Consider the following 21,353-nt stretch of genomic DNA (forward strand, 5'->3'; position numbering starts at 1 on the left):
TCTTGGCTTCTAGAATGGCATCTTCTATTTGTCTCTTCACATCAGAACAACCCTACTAAAACTAACCCTAATCATTTTATTTCTATAAAAAACTCAACTGGTTTCCCCTTATCTACTGGTTAAGATAGACAGGAGACATGGCATCAAGATTATTTACCACTTCTCCAGGCTTATCAACCCCTCCTTCCAACACACACACCCCAACAGTCAGTGCATTCCAACAGATTGTCTTTCTCAGCCTGCTCCAGACTCTTTCATGTCTTCCTGTCTTGGCACAAACTATCCCTCTGCCTCAAATATTTTTTCCAATTCTATGTCTAATGGCTTGCTAACTCGTCTTTAAAAACTCAAGTCACATGCTACGTTCAGCTCTGGGAGGCCTTCTCTGGTCTTCCTCTATTCCTGGAACATTTGTGTTATAACCCAAGCCTGTCACGTAGCTATTTGTTACTCCATTGTAAGGAGTCCCCCTCGAGGGCAGTAGCTGCATTTTATGATCCTGTATTCCAACCTTCTAGTTCAGTGGTAAGTTTTAAGTAAACATATAATGAATAAATGAATGAATACACCATTTATGGTGCCAAGGGTCAATGATGGGAGATTGGGAGATTACCATGAAACAAACTGTTACTTCTGCAAGGCAAGGACAGGTGTTCTGAGTAATTAAAGATTATTAGCTGTGATGGAGAGCTAATAATTAGAGATTATTAGCTGACATATGCAGCTTCTGGCAATCACAGACCATTACCCTTCCACAAGGACAGCTCTGTCCAGACCTGTGATGTCAGCACCGCTTTTCCCTGTAGTTGAACGGCGTCTACCTATACAAAATGGTGTGAAGGGTTAAGAAAATTAGATAATGCATGTCTAAAAGAGTGTCCAAATAATTAAGTAAAATATTAATTTGGTCAGGAGGCTGAGGCAGGAGAATGGCGTGAACCCTGGAGGAGGAGCTTGCAATGAGCAGAGATCGCACCACTGCACTCCAGCCTGGGTGACAAAGCGAGACTCCGTCTCAAAAAAAAAAAAAAAAAAAATCAATTTGGACTCCATCTTTTAAAAAATGCCTCACATCCTCCTCGTTTGCATGCTCTCAGAACAAAAGCTCCATCATCTGTTCTGCTTCCTGCCGTGCATCTTAACATTGCAGGTGTAGACCCAAGAACAACTGATTCTCCTAGTCCCTGCCATGCCTACAACATGTCCAGATTGCAGCCTGTCACCAGGGACTTCTCTGCCTTCAAGGAACTGAGATCAAACATCCCATGGGAAAAAGTTAAATCACAATCTAAAAGCTAAAGAATAAGACAAGAGCTGTCCACAGGCCACCTATGATCAAGTTTCAAATGAGTGAATGCTAAGAACAGAAAGTCATCTTGAACTCTTCAGGGGAGCAGGCTGTGGATCAGAAGGGTCAAAAGACGAGTCCCAAGGCCATTTCAAAGGGACTCACAGCCTTGTGGGCTCAGGCAGGCTGATGGGCCAAGCAGAAAGCACCCTCTCCTGTCTTCTTTCTCTCCCAGTATCATAAATGATTGACCTGCAGGGCTTCACGGCCAGCTTTATTCTCTGGTCCCTGAAACTGGCCCAGCACAGGAGCTGGCTTTTGCTGGTCGTGGAGAAACTTCGTTGTCTGTGGCCGCTCTTTCCCAGGCCTCCCGCTAATCAGCAGTGGGGTCTCCTGGGGATCATAGTGCTTAGGGAGTATCTGGAAGGCTCTTGGGATGGTAGCTCCAGAGATGGAAGAGGTGAGCATGGAGTTATCGGAAAACAGTTAAACTGGAAAGTTGTGTAGGGAAGAGAGCTGAGGATATAGGCTTGGCTGAGTGCTAAGGAAGCCCTAACAGGGGAAGCTGAGCTCTAAGCCAACCTCCCCTTCCCTCACCAATGGGGAGGGCATAGTTGAGAGAGCCATGGGTGTTATTATTTTGCAGGCAGGGGCAGAAGTCCTGAAACACTGGACAGAACATTGGGTAGAACATTAAAAGAAACTTGGGTGGGTGTGGAGAGAACAGTATCTGTGCATTTTATCTAATAGTTTTGCCTTACCTCTGAGGTGTTATGGCCGGTGCAAGAATTTACCTCTATCCTCATGAGAGAAGTGGGACTGTAGCTTCCCCCACCCACTTCGCCTCCCTCCTCCATCCCTGCCTCTGTGGGAAAATCTGTCTCTGAAACCCCCAGGCCTCCACTGCTGGCATTCGTTCTCCTTCTGGTCAAGGCTCAGTCACTGATTCTGCTTTAAAACTCTGCAGAATGATTTAATTAATGTTGCAATCAGTGTTGTTCTGGAGAAATGGATGCAATCCAAAATGGCTAAATTGTACATCCTGCAAACATTCCGTACTTCACATGCAACTCATGAGAAGCAAACTCAAATAATGGAAAAATAAGTCAATTATAATAGAAGAAGATAAATTTGTTTTGCTTGTGTTTAGGCGAAGGGCACAACGGAAGTTCTAAAGTTTATTAATATCTGTTTAGAGAAATGGATTAAAATAAATACTGGAAGGCAGTGGTAAACAATTGAGCAAATAAAAAAGACAAGATGACTGTTCAGTTATAAATTGGGGCTCGAATTGCTTTTTTGCTCCTTGTATATGTTGCAATTTCAACTTCTCATTATGCAAAGTTACCAATTCAAATTTACAATGCAAATACATTTTCTGTGATTAATAAACTATTATTACCATTTACTCTCTCTCCAAAAGGTGGAATATTTTGAAAGACTTTGTTAAAATTAGTTTCAAGCTACTGTGGTGGCACTTAGGAAGAAAGATGTGATATGGAAAAAAAAAAGATTATTTTCCAAACATCATTAATTGAGCTAGGGCCCTAGAAAAAAATTAATCTATGTAAGTGATGATTTGGTTGCAATTGCAAAGCAATTTTCAGCATAACAGAGTAGAAATGCGCCTGCCTTAGATGAAATGTCTAGAAATCTCCCTTGTGTACCCTCTCTTTATGTACTTCTCTAGTAGAAAGTCAGCTCTGTTAGGATTTGAGTGAGTCCTCATTTATCTTCAGCTCCACAGCACCTGTTCAAGTGTCCAGTACACAGCAGGATCCTCAAAAATATTGGCTAAGCTGAACTGTTAGAAATATTGGAGTCCCTAAAGTTACTTTTTTATTGTTCATGAGTACAGAGGTGTATTAGGGTTCTCTAGAGGGACAGAACTAATGAACAGATATATGTGTGTAAAGAGTTTATTAAGTATTAATTCTAACAATCACAGGGTCCCACAATGGGCCATCTGCAGGCTGAGGAGCAAGGAGAGCCAGTCCGAATTCTGAAACTGAAGAAATAGGAGTCTGGTGTTCAAGGGCCTTACCTCTGAAATGGAAGCATCCAGCACAGGAGAAAGGTACAGGCTGGGAGGCTAAGCCAGTCTCTCTTTTCACATTTTTCTGTCTGCTTATATTCTAACTGCGATAGAAGCTGATTAGATTGTGCCCACCCAGATTAAGGGTGGGTCTGCCTTTCCCAGCCCACTGACTCAAATGTTAATCTCCTTTGGTAACACCCTCTCAGACACACCCAGGATCAATACTTTGTATCCTTCAATCCAATCAAGTTGACACTCACTATTAACCATAACAAGGGGTATATATCTATATCCTGAGTTTTCTTCATCAAACTGTCAGAGACAGCCCCTTTCCCACCCATCTCCCCGGCCTCTTTTTTATCTTTTTTTTTTTTTTTTTTTTGAGGCAGGGTCTCGCTCTGTCACCCAGGCTAGAGTGCAGTAGCATGATCTCAGCTCACTGCAACCTCTGCCCCCCAGGCTCAGGCAGTCCTTCCATATCAGTCTCCCAAGTAGCTGAGATTACAGGCACGCACCACCGCATCCAGCTAATTTTTGTATTTCTGGTTGAGACAGGGTTTTACCAACCATGTTGCCCAGGCTGGTCCCAAACTCCTGAGCTCAAAGGATCCACCCGCCTCAGTCTCCTAAAGTGCTGGGATTACAGGCGTGAGCCACCGCACCTGGCCTCCTTTCCCCTTCTTTAACTCAGAGAACATTCTCCAGAGAAAGGCTACTTGAACAAAATAGATGCTTTCAATTTTGCTTATATCTTTAGAAAAACCATGACAACAGTGATTTGCATTATTTTAAATCACATCTATTGAGAATTCGCTTTGTGCAAAAAGCCCTGTGCTACATGTTGTTGTGATCAAGACAGCCTTCCTTTCCCAGGAACTGAGTTCAGTGGGAGTTCTGGGTCACACCTCTGAAGGGGTCACTTGTTTTCCGGGAGATGTGAATTTAAACTCTGACCCTACCTGAGGGTGTTGACAAAATCAGTGGGGGATGCAGATCACAGAGCCGAGGGGGGATGGAAGCAAATACCACAAAGAGTGTGAAAGTATCGTTACTAAGAAAGGATGTTTCTTACTTTACAAATTGTAAAGCATCATTTCCTTGGAGGCATGTGTTCAGTTCAAGATTAATGAGTTAAAATTGTAAAATATTTACTGCCATTTCTTATTGGCATTCTTTGCTCATATTGGAAAAACACTGTTAACTGCAGGGCTTACTTCTATAACCCAATTTTGCCTAGCAATACTAATGTGGATTTATAACTGGGAAAACAAGGATGCTTCCGAAGATCCTGCCAATGAATAGAACCAGCCTTGTGGAGACAGAATAGCACGTGTTCCCAAATGAGGTCTGGGTTCAAATCCCAACTTCGCCATTGGTGATATAAGCTTCCTTATCTTAAAATGGAAATAATAGTACCCATCAGACAGAATTGTTTGTGGAATCTGACACATATATGGTGCTCAGTAAGTTGTAATTGTTTATTTATTTATTTTTAAATATTTTAGGCTGTAGTGCTGGCTACTTGGGAGAATAAGGTGGGAGGATCACTTGTACACAGGAGTTCAAGGTCAGCCTGGGCAACAGAGTAAGACCCCAGCTTTAAAAATAAATAAATAAAAGTAAAATATCTTGGTACATTATGAAGCTGCTTTTGCAAATGAGTGTTTCTTGGGCTTGCTTGGATACTCTAAAAGATACAGTAGTTGCTTTGAAGTACATGACTTTTCCCATTTCGCTTCTGGGAAAAAGAAGGTTTGCAAGGGAATAGTTGTTTCTTCAATAATAACACCTAACAATTACTGATCTTTTATGTATGCTGGGTTAATATTCTAAATAATCCATTGAGATAGAACTATTATCATTCCCAATGATACAGGAATGCTGGGAAGGGAAGAGTGTGGTCCCTTTAAATGATACGGAAGAGGGGAAGGGAAATGCTGGGTAGAGGAGGGCATGGTCCCTGGCTAGGGCTCCACCCCCACGGACCTGGGTGAGAACAGGCTTTTTTGCTTTTCTGTCAAAAGTTACATTTCCCAAGACCACCCTGGCCTGCCGTGCCCCCATTCTGTGCCTATAAAAACTCTGACACCGCAGCAAGCAGACACGCATGTAGCTGAACAGAGAGAGGAGCACATCAGTCAAGAAACACACAGGTGGCTGGAAGTCCAGAGCAACACATCCACAAGCACCCGCTCGCCAGCAGGCCAGCAGAACAACAGTGAGTTTGGCTGGGGTAGTTGGAGGAGAGCCGGGGCCAGCTTGACTCCAGTGGAAACCCACCTCCCTTCTGGCTCCTCCATTTGCTGGGAGCTACGTCCACTCAGTAAAACCTTGCACTCATTCTCCAAGCCCACGTGTGATCCGATTCTTCCAGTACAGCAAGGCAGGTAACCCCGGGATACAGAAAGCCCTCTGTCCTTGCAATAAGGCAGGGATCTAATTGAGCTAACACAAGCGGCCTATAGATGGCAAACTGAAAGAGCACCCTGTAACACACGCCCGTTGGGGCTTTAGCTGTAAACATTCACACCTAGACACTGCCGTGGGGTGGGAGCCCCACAGCCTGCCTGTCTGTATGCTCCCCTAGAGGTGTGAGCAGCGGGGCACTGAAGAAGGGAGCCACTCCCCCATCGCGTGCCCTGTGAGAAGGACAAGCGAACTTTCCCATTTTAGTATATTTCGTTTTTTTACATGTGCCCCAAAAAAGTATCTCCCATATTTCAGATTAGGAAACTGAGGCCCAGAGAAGTCAAGCAATGAATGGCCGAAAGTCATATGAGCCAAGAAACCAGGATATCTGGCTTCAGGAAGGGAAGATAATTCCGTGCAGCTCAGGCTGTTTCCTCTGCCCAGTTCTTTGTGCCTGCTGACATATTTGGGGGGAACTTGTAAAAAATACAGCTTCAGGGTCCAGCCCCAGGGGTTCTGTTGCTATGGTTTTGAGCTGTGGTTGGTGGGGATCCTGCATTTCAGCAAACTTCCTGGTTGGCATTGTTACCTGATATCTGGCTTTGAAGCTTGTGAGAGAGACCCCGGTCTGGACTTGTTCCAAGCTTCTCGTTTATCCAAGGGGCAGTCAGACTTGGACAGCAAGAGCCTTGTTGGGAAGAAGGCAGGAATTGCTGGGTGTCTTGCCATGAGGCTGGGTGCTGGGTGAGTTGATTCAGCAAAGCTGCGTCCAGGCTGCCTCAGTACCACTTGGCAGAGCTGAGTCCTTCTCCATGGCCAGGTGACCTTGAGTCACCCCTTTGAAAGCCATTCTGGGGTGGGCATAGCGGGCTGGAGATGGGGGTAGTGGGCATTATCTACATCAACGGGCCCCAGGGACACCCTCTCGCTGGCCACAGTCTCTCTTCTCTGACCAGTGCCCCTGAGAGGCAGCCTCTAAGGCAGCCCTTGGTGATTCATGAGCTTTCTCTTGTCTAGGAGGTAGCAGGTTAGCATCTTGTGAAGAGGAGGAGGTGACTGAATGTCATCCCAGTGTCCCAGGGCTGTGAGAGTGAATGGTTACTACGCCAGAGCAGAAATTGGCAATGCACCTTTGAGAGCTCAAAGCATTCCCCCCTCCCACTCCCGCCCCCGCCATTGATTTTGTCCGGCACTGTCTCCAGGAATTGCATGCTGTGTGTGCACGTGCACCTGTCCATGTGCTGGGAGAGGCAAGAGAGAGGTAGCAAGTTCAGAGTTTGAAAAGAAAGGCCAGGCCAGGTGCAGTGGCTCACACCTGTAATCCCAGCACCTTGGGAGGCCGAGGCGGGCGGATCATGAAGTCAGGAGATTGAGACCATCCTGGCTAACACAGTGAAACTCCATCTCTACTAAATATACAAAAAATTAGCCGGGCGTGGTGGTGGGCGCCTGTAGTCCCAGCTACTAGGGAGGCTGAGGCAGGAGAATCACTGGAACCCGGGAGATGGAGAGGTTGCAGTGAGCTGAGGTCGCGCCACCGCACTCCAGCCTGGGCAATAGAGTGAGACTCCATCTCAAAAATAAATAAGTAAATAAATAAAATAAATAATAAAATAAAATAAGTCCCTGGACCATGGCGGTGGCAGAGAGAACAGACGGGATGCGGCAGATGCAGGAGTGATGGTTTAAAAGGAGAGTCCGCAGGAGAGAGATGTCTGCAACCTAGAGGTTGGAGCGAAGGAGACAGAGGTCTTGAAGGTGACCCAAACTTTTGAGTGCAGAACTGGGTGAAAAGAAACATTCTGTTCCAGTGGAAGGTACCCCAGCAGAGGGACTGGGTGGAGGAGGAAGTTGAATTGAGATTCGAAGATGCCCTCAGCTCAGAAGATAAGTCAGGGCGAAAGGAATAGATTTGGGAGGTGGGAGGGGCACGATGCCGAGTGAGTCCTTTTGAAGGCCCTGGGGTGGAAGTAATCATGGAGTGTGTAATATTCCTTATGCTGAAGGGCAGGCTGGGTGATGCAAATAGCTTAGAATTTAATGTTAATGCTTTTTTATCTTGGTAATGTTGCTTGGTAACATTGGTACCAAGCCAGATTAGTAAGATTTACCAAGATTAATAAATCTTGGTAAAATTGCTTAATTTCTTAATAATTATAATACGACTTTTTGTTGTTGTTTTGAGACAGGTCTCACTCCATTGTCCAGGCTGGAGTGCAGTGGCACAATCATGGCTCACTGCAGCCTCAACCTCCTGGACTCAAGTGATCCTCCCACCTCAGCTTCCCGAGTAGCTGGGACTACAGGCACCCACCACCATGCCTGGTTAATTTTAGTATTTTTTGTAGAGACAGGTTTTGCCATGTTGCCCAAGCTGGTATCAAACCCCTGGACTCAAGCCAACTGCCCACCTTGGCCTCCCAAAGTGCTGGGGTTACAGGCATGAGTCACTGTCCCCGGCAATAAGGTAACTTTTAAAATAGAAAATCTAGTTTGTTAAGACTCTACTTTTCTCTATCCAAGGAATACGTACACAACACACACACACAAATTATATATATATAAAATATATGTGTATATATGTATATATAATATACATAATATATGTGTACATATGTATATATATGTATATATAACATACGTGTATATAATATATAATATGGCCGGGCGCGGTGGCTCAAGCCTGTAATCCCAGCACTTTGGGAGGCCGAGACGGGCGGATCACGACGTCAGGAGATCAAGACCATCCTGGCTGACACGGTGAAACCCCGTCTCTACTAAAAAATACAAAAAAAAAACCTAGCCGGGCGAGGTGGCGGGCGCCTGTAGTCCCAGCTACTCGGGAGGCTGAGGCAGGAGAATGGCGTAAACCCGGGAGGCGGAGCTTGCAGTGAGCTGAGATCCGGCCACTGCACTCCAGCCTGGGCGACAGAGCGAGACTCCGTCTCAAAAAATATATATATACACATATATATATATAAAATATATGTGTATATATGTGTATATATAATATATGTGTATATGTTATATTATATATACATATGTCTAGAAACCATTGCTATGGTTACTAAATGACACCACATAGGGCTGGCAGGGCATCGTCATTGTCCATAACCAGTACGTGTTGAGCTTGTGCCAGATGTTTAGCGCATTTTCCACTTCGCTACTGCTCAAACTCTAATCTTTGAATAATGACTCCGTTTCTCTCTTGCAAGGGGCAAGCAGTCCCTGCTGCAGAAGAGCGGCCCCTTCTTTAAAACCGGTGCATCATCCGTTGGTTAGGTTCCGCTTGGGCAGCCCCTTCAGGAAATTCTTGGTTTTCTTTCTGGTTTCTGTGTCGGCGCTGCTTGTCGTAAGGAGGTGGGATAGAATTGGCGGGGGGAAGTCTCCATTGCCTGCTGCCTGGGACCCAGACCATGAGTCTTGTAACTGCATCCGACTCATCTGACTCCACATTTGTGTAACAAAGTTGTGAGTTGTTTTTCCAGGTTGAAGGTCATGTAACCTGAGCATGCCCAGATAAACCAAGTGGGCAACCACAGGCGGGACCTAATTGCTCAGACCAAGGAACAGGGAATGAATTAAGAAGCAGAAACCTGGCTGAGTATGGTGGCTTATGCCTGTAATCCCAACACTTTCAGAGGCCGAGGCAGGCGGATCACCTGAGGTCAGGAGTTCGAGACCAGTTCAGCCAACATAGTGAAACCTTGTCTCTACTAAAAATACAAAAATTATCTGGGTGTGGTGGCGCGTGCCTGTAATCCCAGCTACTTGGGAGGCTGAGGCAGGAGAATCACTTGAACTCAGAAGGCAGAGACTGCAATGAGCTGAGATTGTGCCACTGCATTCCAGCGTGGGTGACAGAGTAAGACTCTTACTCTAAAAAAAAAAAAAAAAAAAAAAAAAAAAGCAGAAACCAGACAGCAGGACCCAGGACCCATTCAGATCATTCCTCATTACCCTCTGACTATCAAACCTGCCCCAACTCCCAGACTGGGGAGACAGATTTGAGGCTGACTCCTGTCTTCTTGTTTGGCAGCTTTGCAATAAACTACTCTCTCTATAGAAACTTGGTTCAGTGTTTGGCTTTCCAAAGTGTGGGCCAATGGGGCCAGTTCAGTTCAGTAACAGCCTTACATGCTTTATTTCTGGCAAATCTTAGCCTCTTTAAAAAACACTTTAATTTTGAAATAAGTTTGGATTTACAAAAGCGTTCCCAAGATAGCACAGAGAGTTCTTGTGTGGTCTTCACTGAGCTTCTGTTGTTATTATCTTATATAACCATGGTGCACTTAGTGAAACAATGCTATTGTGTTTGTTTTCTATGGCTGCTGTAACAAATTACCACAGACATGGTGGCTTTGAATAACACAGATGTATTGTCTCACACATCTGGAGGTCACAAGTCCAAAATGGGTCTCACTGGGCTCAAAGCAAGATGTCGGCCAGGTGCAGTGGCTTACACCTGTAATCCCAGCAATTTGGGAGGCTGAGGCAGGTGGATCACTTGAGCTCAGGAGTTCAAGACCAGCCTGGGCAACATGGCAAAACCCTGTCTTTACAAAAAATACAAAAATTAGCTGGGTGTCGTGGTGTGTGCCTGTGGTCCCAGCTACTTGGGAGGGCTGAGGCGAGAGGATTGCTTGAGCCCAGGAGGTTGAGGCTACAGTGAGCCGTGATGGCGCTACTGCACTCCAGCCTGGGTGGCAGAGAGAGACCCTGTCTCGAGAAAAAAAAAAAAGAAAAGAAAAGATATCCCTAGGGCTGTGTTCCTTCTAGTGGTCTAGGGGAGAATGTTTCCTTGTCATCTCCAGCTTCTAGAGGCTGCTTGTGTCCTTGGCCTGAGGCCTCCTTCCACTTTTTTTTTTTAGCTGTATTTATTTTATTTACGTAGAGAGGAGAAGCTTGCTATGTTGCACAGGCTGCCCTCACATTCCTGGGCTCAAATGATCCTCTCGCCTCAGCTTCCTGAGTAGGTAGGACTTAGGCACATGCCACCTCACCTGGCTTACTAAACTCTATTTTTAAGAACAGTTTCAGGTTCACAGTAAAATTGAGTAGCAAGTACAGACAGTTCCCATACATCCTCTGCCCCCACACATACATACACTCCCCCACTATCAACATCCAGCAAGACTTGTGCGGGATGGTACATTTGTTGCAATTGGTGAACCTACGCTGAGACATCACTGTTAACCAAAGTCCACAGTCGACCTTAGCGTTCAGTCTTTTGTTTTGACAAATGTGTAAGGACCCGAATCCACAATTACAGTATCATACAGAATGATTTCACTGCCCTAAAAATCCCGTGTGCTCTACGTAGTCACCCCTTCCTCCTCTCATACCCTTGGAAACCACTGGTCTTCTTACTGTCTCTAGTTTTGTTACCCACAGTGGGTGAGTTTGGCAGCTTAGTACTTGGCAGATATCAACCCAATGACCATAACCAAGGAGGATTTAGCAAGAGAATTTTATTTCTTGTAACAAGTAAGGTGAATACCAGGAATAGTTCCCAAATCATTGTCTCCCTACAGGGCTGGGTCAGATTTTATAATCATAGGATAATGAGGTGTGATCTGATTGGATCTCACAATGAGGTGATGCCAGGAGGCGTGATATAATTGGGTCCTGCCATGGGGTAATGCCAGAGCTTGATCTGATTGGATCCTGGATTCTGCCAGGTGGTGTCTGCTTCTTAATTTGGTCCCCTCTCCTTGGTCCAAGCACTTAGGTTCCCCCTGTGGTTGCACACTTGGTTCATCTGGGCATGCTCAGGTTACACGAGGGTCGATGGCAACTGAAAAACAACTCACAACTTTATTACTTATTGAGGCTGGGTGTGGTGGCTCATGCCTGTAACCCCAGCACTTTGGGAGGCCGAGGCAGGCGGATCACCTGAGGTCAGGGGTTTGAGACCAGCCTGGCCAACATAGTGAAACCCCATCTCTACTAAAAATACAAAATAGCCGGGCGTGGTAGCACACGCCTGTAGTCCCAGCTACCTGGAAGGCCGAGGCAGGAGAATCGCTTAAACCTGGGAGGCGGAGGTTGCAGTGAGCTGAGATTGTGCCATTGCACTCCAGCCTGGGCAACAAGAGTGAAACTCCATCTCAAAAAAAAAATAAATTAAATAAATAAACAAATAAATTTTTAAAAAGTTGACCCAGGTGGGGCCGGGCACAGTGGCTCATGCCTGTAATCCCAGCACTTTGGGAGGACAAGGCGGGTGGATCGCCTGAGGTCAGGAGTTCAAGACCAGCCTGGCCAACACAGTGAAACCCTGTCTCTACTAAAAATACAAAAAAATTAACTGGGAGTGGTGATAGGCGCCTGTAATCCCAGCTACTTGGGAGGCTGAGGCAGGAGAATCGCTTGAACCCGGGAGGTGGAGGTTGCAGTGAGCCAAGATTGTGCCACTGCACTCCAGCCTGGGCAACAAAGAGCAAAATTCCATCAAAAAAAAAGAAAAATTGACCCAGGTGGATCTGATGCAGTTACAGTTTTGTCTTTTCTGGAATGTCATATAGTTGGAGTCATACAGTATGTAGCCTTCTCAGATTGGCATCTTTCATTTGGCAATATGCATTTAAGGTTCCTCTGTGTCTTTTCATGGCTTAGTAGCTCATTTCTTTTTATTGCTGAGTAATATTCCATTGTCTGGATCTACCACAGTTTATTTATCCATTTGTCAGGTCATGTACTTTTGGGTTGTTTCTACTTGTTGACTATTATGAATAATGCAAACAAATATGTACAAGTTTTTGTCTGGACATATGTGTTCATACCTAGGAGTGTAATTGCTGGGTTATATCATAACTCTATTTTATAATAGACTTGAATGCTGGACTGTTTTCAAAAGCTGCTGCACTATTTTATTGTATTTCATTATTTTATTTTATTATTATTATTTTTTTGAGATGGAGTCTAGCTTTGTTGACCAGGCTGGAGTGCAGTGGTACAATCTCGGCTCACTGCAAGCTCTGCTTCCCGGGTTTGCGCCATTCTCCTGCCTCAGCCTCCCGAGTAGCTGGGACCACAGGCACCCGCCACCACGCCCGGCTAATTTTTTGTATTTTAAATAGCGATGGGGTTTCACCGTGTTAGCCAGGATGGTCTCAATCTCCTGACCTTGTGATCCGCCCGCCTCGGCCTCCCACAGTGCTGGGATTACAGGCGTGAGCCACCACAACTGTCTGCTGCTGCACTATTTTATGTTCCCACCAGCAATGTATGAGGGCTCCAGTTTCTCTACATCCTTGTCAACACTTGATATTATCTGTCTTTGGTTGTAGCAATCCTGGTGGGTGTGAAGTGGTGTCTCATTGTGGTTTTGATAAGGGTCTAGTATCTGAAATGCTTTTTATAGTACTTTTTTCCCCTCTAGTGAAAGATCCAGTCACATACTATATTCAATTGTCATGTCTTTTGAGTCACTTTTAATCTAGCTCTAATATTTTTAGATTCCTTTCCTCAAAGCCCAACATTTATTGGCAAAGGCATTTTTAGAAAATAATATACTTCAAGTATCATTTTGAATTCTCAAAACAACCTACACGAACAGTATCCTTGGTCGTTCTGAGGTAGCACCTCACTCATTTTCTTGGCACAAACCACTCCTTTTGTTTTTCTTCATACTACAGAAGGGACACAGCGTTTTACAAATTTCCCTTTACTGTTTCTTGAGTGCCTTGAAAACGCCAAATCCCGCAAACAAGCAAGAAGGAGGTGCCTGACCGACAGGATTAAACAAGAAGCCCCCTCTTCCTTCAAAATTCCAGCTGCCCGTGGCCAGGCACAGTGGCTCACACCTACAGTCGCAGCACTTTGGAAGGCCAAGGCAGGAAGATTGCCTGAGCCCAGGGGTTCAAGACAGCCTAGGCAATGTAGTGAGACTCCATCTCTACAAAAAAAAAGAAAGAAAAAGAAAAACATTGGCCCGGTGTGGTGGTGTACACTTGTGGTCCCAGTTACTTAGGAGGCTGAGGTGGGAGGATTGCTTGAGCAGAGGAGGTTGAGGCTGCAGTGAGCAGTGATGGTGCCACTGCACTTCAGCCTGGGTGACAGAGCAAGACCCTGTCTCAAAAAAAAAAAAAAAAAATCCAGCTGCCCTGGAAACCTGTTCAGTCCTCTCAGGGGATAATTGGGCAGCCACAGTCCCCTCTTCATTGCCCCTCACCCTAGCATACTTTAGGCAGCCAATATTATTCCTTTGTGATTCTATTTTAGGGAGTTTTTCCATAGGCACTAATTCCCATGTTAGAGGCCACAATGGGGGACAGCATACATTTCCCTTGGTTCCCACCCATTGAAGCTGGCAAGGCAGTATCAGCATGAGCAATCGTCTTCATCCTGTGAGTGGCATGAAACAAAATCACTCAACCAGTGACAGATTTAAATGTTCAAAAATAGGCAGTCATGTCACTTTCCCCACACAAATGCAAACGCCCCCAAGAATGGCCAGAACAAGAGCTACCGTGATTCCAACTAGAAGAACACTTGTGCTGTTTATAGTCAAACAGCTTGTAATCGTCTGCTTCCTTCCTCCCTCCGTCCTTTCATCGGAAGGAAGAACCATCTGCTTCCCTCCTCATTCTTCCCCGCCTCTCCTTCATCTCTGCAGGTTGACTTGAAGCCTGCCGGAAGTGAAGAACAGAAGGGCGAAGTGGAGTCTTCTCTCTTAGGCACATCAGCTTCTTGCCTACACATCTGGATGGATAACCCACTCTTTCCTGACCCAATGGTCTTTCTCTACGTATCAGAACTTACCTACTCATCGATTGTAACTAGGTTTTGTCTTTCCTATTTCCTGGCCTTTATTCATGCTTCTTGGCCTTTATTCATCCTTCCACTTGGAATTCATCTGCTCACCAAAATCTTGGCCTGTGTGCAAGAGCAAACTCAAATGCCATTTCCTACAGGCAGCCTCCTCTGCTTTGCTCCTCCCCCAGGACACCTAGCACATAGAAGATGCTTGAGCAATACTTGTTGAATGAGTGAATGAAGGAAGGAAGAATGAAATATTCATTGCCTCTGTTGCTTTATGTAACTCTTGTTAAAGTCACAGAGTATTACAGTACAAGTGGTCCTGGGACATCCAGTCCACAGGAGATGAGTTACTTTGTAAGTCAGGGTATGACAGCTGAAGGCTGTCACAGGTTGGTGGTATGTAGATATGTATGCTTCACAGGGCCCCTTGGCCCTGACTCTTCTGTTTTATGCAGACAAGGATGTGGTCTTGCGGATGCTGAGTTCGTTCAGGAAACAGAAGTCCGATGTTTGCAAATATTTCTTTAAATGGAAGCATTAAGTGTAGAGGTTGTTTGTGTAAGTTCTTCCTGAGAAGTGTTGAGAGTTCAAGTATAACATGCCCATGGCAGATGACAAGATCAAGCTGCTCAGGCTCAGCTAGACTCTACCTTGCATGGTCAGGGGCCCTGGAATCTGTACCCTACTCCTGCCTCTCACCCTCAGTCCCTGTCTCCAGTCATCACACTGCTCTGCAGTGCTCAAGAAGCTATGCCAGGTCATGCCCATGATTGTGCTAAGTTTCTGTAGCTGTGGATAATTATATTGGGCTTATAGCATGATGTGGGATAGATGCCAGAAATAAAGCCCTTGCCCTCTATTATAGACTGAATTGTGTCCCCCTCCAAATTCACATGTTGAAGTCCTAACCCCCAGTACCTCAGAATGTGGCTGTATTTGGAGACTGGGTCCTTAAAGAGTTACATGAATTAAAATGAGGTCATGAAGGCAGACCCTTATCCAATACCACTAGTGTCCTTATAAGAAGAGGAGATTTGGACACAGATATGCAGAGGAAAGATGATATGAAGACACAGGGAAAAGCGGGATGTCTACAAGCCAAGGAGAGAGGCCTTGGGAGAAAAAACCCTGCTGGCATCTTCATCTTGGACTTGCAGCCCCCAGAGCTGTGAGAAAATAAATGTCTGTTGTTTAAGCCTCCCAGGCTATGGTACTTTGTTATGGCAGCCCCAGCCAACTGATACTCCTTTGATGAGGTTTGTTGTGGAGAGTTACATACATGGCTCAAACCTCTCTTCTGCTGGAAGGCATCGTGCACGAACCCATGCCTCCAGATCATCATGTGCTCTCCAAGGAGGACCTGGGGCTGTTCTCTTTCCTTATGGAAGGGATGCAAATGTCCATCCCCAAGTGACTCTTTCCACTTTGAAACAAAGAGGAGCTGGAAGAATTTGCCATTAAACTTTTAATAATAGTCACGTGTCTTCCTTATGCATTTTTATATTTGCTTGTACCTTTGTTCAATAGAAAATGACAAATGCATGACTCTCCAGCCCCACCCACTCAGCTCCCACGTTCCCAGCTGATTCAGTGTTCTCTGATCCACTGTCTCCGCTGGCTTGTCTCATCACTCCAACATAGGTGCTCACGTGCACATGCTTTGCCACTTCCAAGGGCATAGGATGAGGTGAGGAATGAATTGACAGTGTTGGGGTCTGGGCTTATCCACCTGCTGCTGGCATGGTCATCCATAGAGGCAAGAGGAGTCTCAGGTCGGTCATCACACTTGGCATTCTGGAGCGTTCAAACATTTTTCATGAATGCTAACTCATTTAGTCATCAAAGGAACCCTGCAAATTAAGCAGAGTGAAACTATTATTTTCATTTTCAGGAGGAAACTGGGGCTTAGAAAGATGACGTGCCATGTGCAGGGTCTCATAGTAAGGATGAGGGAGCACAGAGACGAGAGCCTTCTTTTAGTCACCACTCCTACGCTCTCCCACGCCTTGTGCAAACATAAAGAACTCTGTGCCCTTGGTTGTCCCGTCACCAGCATTAAACTGGCTTATCTGGTGACATAGTAAGATTTTGACAGCAACCACTTATGCAGTGTTGATGATGATCTAGGCACCTTTCTATGTAAATGCTGTACACGGATTCACATCTAACACCCTTAAGAAGTTAAGTCCTGTTATCGTCGCCCGCATTTGAGACTGAGGTGTGGAGAAGTGATATCGCTGGCCCAAGGTTACACAGCTGTCAACAGGCAGACTCAGCCTTCACACCCAGGCAGTCTGGCTGCAGGCTCTGCTCTCTTAGCTACGGTGCCGTACCTGCCCGTCACCGCTGTCTGTGGCCTCGGTCTGTGCTCAGGATGGTCAAGACCACATGGAGGCCAGGAAGGTTGTTACCTGACATATGGACAGAACCTTTGTGTCCTCCCGAAATTCATAATTCAAAACCTTCCCCACTAATATGATGGTATTGGGAGGTGGGGACTTTACAGGTGATTAGAATTAGGGGGGTCCTGAGGGCAGAGCCCTCATATCGGGATTGGTGTCCTTATAGGAAGGGACACCAGAGAGCTGGCTTCCTCTCTCTGCCCTGTGAGGACACGGCGAGGAGGTGCAATCCAGGAATCAGGAAGAATCTGCTGGAGCCTTGATCTTGGATGTCCCAGTATCCAGAATGACAAGAAATTGCTGTTATGTAAGCCGCTTGGTCTGTGGTGTTTTGTTATAGCAGCCGGGGCTGACTAAGATGACTGCCATCCCCCTCCACCAAGTGAGCACTCTATGCCCCAAATCAAGCCCTGGAATGCCCCGAAGTCTCAGCTCCCTGAAGCCCGAGCTCCTATCCCTCCAGCTAGCATCAGCTGCTCCTGGTGTCCCTCCATCTGGTGTGGCTTCATGTTCCCAGTGAAGCGGGCCAAACTAGGTCAGTGACAGCAGGAACGGGTGGCCTGCGCTTCCTGCGTCCTCCCGCTCCCTGAGCAATCTGGTCCAGTGGCTGAGAACAGTATCTCCCCAGGCTGCTGCAAAGCCCTGCTGAGGAGGATGGTGATTCAGGCTGAGTGTGTCTTAATGGTTCTGCCTGCTCCTTCTTTGCGTGTGTCAGAGCCTGCTGCTCTGAAGAGGTTTTCAAGCTCACAGAAACAATGAGGCTGGCAGTTTTCAGCACAGAACTTGTGCTCACCAGAGGGGACAGGGCTCTGAGGGCAGTGAGAACCCAGGGTATGCCAGGAGAGCTTCCAACAGCAGGGAGAAAGAACTTGGATATTTGTAGCCTTGGCTCCTCACCGGCTATATGACCCTGGAGAGTATAGTCATCATAGTAGCACTTACGGGTCACTCATTATGAATCAGGCCCTTTGCTAAGCATTTTGCCCATATGCTCTTGTTCACTCCTCACAGCGACCCGGGGAGAGCGCCTCATTTTATGGATAAGGATATTGAGGTCCAGGGACAAGGAAGCTGAGTTATTTGCCCAAGGTCATACATTTAGTAAACAGCTAGGATTTGATCAAGATTGTTCCTTGTTCTCTCTCTCCTTTCCTCCCTCCCATCCGCGCTCTCTCTCTCCTTTCTTTCCTCTTTCTCTTTTTTCCACTCAACAAATATTTGTAGCATCTGTCTGATGCTATGTCAACGGGGAGATACAGTAGTGAACACGACATTTTGGTCCCCACCTGATGCTAACTACGCTCTGTTGTCTCCCATGCCATTTAAGCCTTTTCCTGCCAAGCCACGCATGGAGAAAACGACCCCTGTGAGGCCCCCACTGGGGTTCAGAAAGCAATATCCCGAAGTCTGGCACTTTGATATGCAGAGAGGACTTAGAAGCTGCCTCAAAATCAAGGTCCCTGTAACCTTACCTTGTCCTCTTCCCCCTACCTACATCAAGTGCAGAGAAGGGCTCTCTGAAATTTCCTTCTCTGGCCAATAAAGCTTTTTTCCAAAGGAAATGAAATTGTTTTAAGACCTCCTCCCTAGGGATCCCATCAAGTAACCAGGAAAGATAAACTGAAAGAGAAGAGGCTGGGTGTCATCAACACACCCAGACAGATTTTTCATCTATTCCTTTGAGGCCAGCTCCAAGAGATGACTTGCAAGATTTTATGTGCATAATAAGACACCTTTTGTTCCTGTGCAGCTCCACCCCTCACCTTCCCTAATGCCTGCCTCCCACCTCCCAGGTCCTTAAGTCTCTTCCCTATGAAGAGAGTATTTAAGCCTCAACCATCTGGCCCTCTTTGAGTTCATATTGTATATGACTCCTGTGGACACACATGCGTGTAAATACGTTTTATACGCCTTTTTCCTGTTAATCACCTTTCGTCAGTTGATTTTTCAGCAAACCTTCAGAAAACAAAGGAAAAGTTTTCCCTTTGCTCCCACACCCCAACGGTCTTCCCTTGGCTTTTAGATGCATTCAGAAGTGGGCGTATTGAGACTGAGAAGCGGGAAGTATCTGGGCACTTGGGTGCACCTGTTTGAAGCTTGGGGAGAGGCTGGGGAATCAACTTTCAGGAGTGAATGAGTCTGTCCAAAATGAAGTGTGTAGTGAGAGGACAAGAGGGATGATGAGCCAAGGGTGGAACCAGGATGGTGGCAAGGCTGTGGGAATTAATGGATGGGTGAAGAAGAGAAAGCCCATGACAGGGCTATGAAGGAACATCAGAGAGGTGGGGGAAGAACCAGAAGACAGTATTGTCCTGGAAGTCAAGGAAGGCGTAAGTGCCAAGTTATGGGGTGTGTTCAACAGGATTACGTGGCAACCTGATAGTTTAGCCTTCTTCAGCAACATTTGTTTTTTTCGAATACACAGAATTCCTGCTCCTATTTCTTTTGAATTCCTTTTCCTCTTTAATAAAGTGGAAGGAAAAGCTCTGACTCTAGTCACCTGGACTCACTCCCTCAATGCCAACTCACTTTTGCCAGGTCCTTGTATATCCTTCCTGTGGTATTCTCTCCAGTTAATTTTTTGCGAAAGTAAAATTGTCAACTTATTTACCTGTTCAACTGCTAGATGGAATTGTGTTGAAGTTCCACTTATACAAAAATACCCCAAATTCTGGTTTTTGTAAGTTTTGCAACATTCTTAATGTAATGTTGCAAATACAATACATTTTACATTATTCTCCACTTAGAGTAGGGTTGGTGGTTTGAAACAGAATGTTCCCTTCCCTCCTGAGAACTGCCACAAATTTCCTATTCCTGGCCTGAGGGATAGCCCATTTGCAGAATGAGAAGGTTGACACATGTGAAAACCAGTGAGCAATCTAGTTAATAGCTCTGCCAGCTTCCTGGTGTTCAGAAAGATCACTCACTTGGATTCATTCCCCAGTTAAGTGTCCTTTTCACCATGGCAGCTTTCAATATTTGAGCAAAGCTTTACCAGGCAGGATTGCCACCCAAGCGATCAGGGCATGGTTTTGCCATCACGGTAGGCACTGGGCTCTGCCATTTCCACCTCAAGGACATCTTGCCAGGTCCTCACCACGAGCTTTGGGCTCTCGTTCTTCCTCCCTCGCCTGGGCCCTTCACAGAACTTTCTGCATGGAAGGTGACAGCCAATATGTCTGGTGTAGCACAGTCTTCTAGCTGTATTTTTTGAAATGTGTATGTTTTCATATAGTTAGAAATTTTTAAAAATGTAAAGAGGTATAAAGTGAAAATCTTCACTTCTCTTCCTGTATTCATTCACCCAGTTTGCGCTCCTCCCCATGTACCCAAAGGTAACCACTTGTATTAGTTTCCAGCTCAAACAGTGTGCTCTCCAAGGACCAGCATCTACTCCTCCCGCTGGGTCCCATTGCTCCTTTCTCTGACTTCCTGAGTTTGCTGGCACCTGTGTGAGAGAGTATCCTATGTTATAATGAGCTGTTTGGCTGTATATCAGGAGTCAGCAAACTTTTCCTGTAAAGGGTCAGATGGTAAATATTTAGGCTTAGGGGACAAGAGGCAAAATTGAGACGATTATATATGTCTTTATGACGAAAGAGAATAGATTTCCACAATATCGTTATTGATAAATTCAAAATATAAGAAAAACTAAGTATAATGTTTTATAATTCAGGTCTACTAATGAGAGGAATGTTTTTGATTTATGGACATTGTATCTGGGCATGATGACTCACATCTGTAATCCAGCACTTTGGGAGGCCAAGGCAGGAGGATTGCTTGAGGCCAGGAGTTTGAGACCAGCCTGAACAATAAAGTGAGACCCCATTTCTACAAAATAAATGAGCAAATAAAAAAGCAAAATGTTTTTTAAAAATTAGCTGGGCATGATGGCATGTGCCTATGGTCCCAGCTACTTGGAAGACTGAGGCAGGAAGATCCCTTGAACCCAGGAGGTCGAGGCTGTAGTGAGCTATAATGGCTCCACTGGACTGCAGCCTGGGTGATAGAGTATGACCTTGTTTCCAAAAACAAATAAAAATAAATACAATTTATGGACATTGAAATTAGAATTCCATACAATTTTTTTTTTTTTTTTTTTTTTTTTTGAGACGGAGTCTCGCTCTGTCACCCAGGCTGGAGTGCAATGGCCAGATCTCAGCTCACTGCAAGCTCCGCCTCCCGGGTCTATGCCATTCTCCTGCCTCAGCCTCCCGAGTAGCTGGGACTACAGGCGCCCGCCACCTCACCCGGCTAGTTTTTTTTTTGTATTTTTTAGTAGAGATGGGGTTTCACCGTATTTAGCCAGGCTGGTCTCGATCTCCTGACCTTGTGATCCGCCCGTCTCGGCCTCCCAAAGTGCTGGGATTACAGGCTTGAGCCACCGCGCCCGGCCAATTCCATACAATTTTACACCACAAAATATTCCTCTTTTGATCTTTAAAAAAAT

This window comes from Macaca mulatta, chromosome 17 (genome assembly GCF_049350105.2).
Source record: "Macaca mulatta isolate MMU2019108-1 chromosome 17, T2T-MMU8v2.0, whole genome shotgun sequence".
NCBI lineage: Eukaryota > Metazoa > Chordata > Mammalia > Primates > Cercopithecidae > Macaca > Macaca mulatta.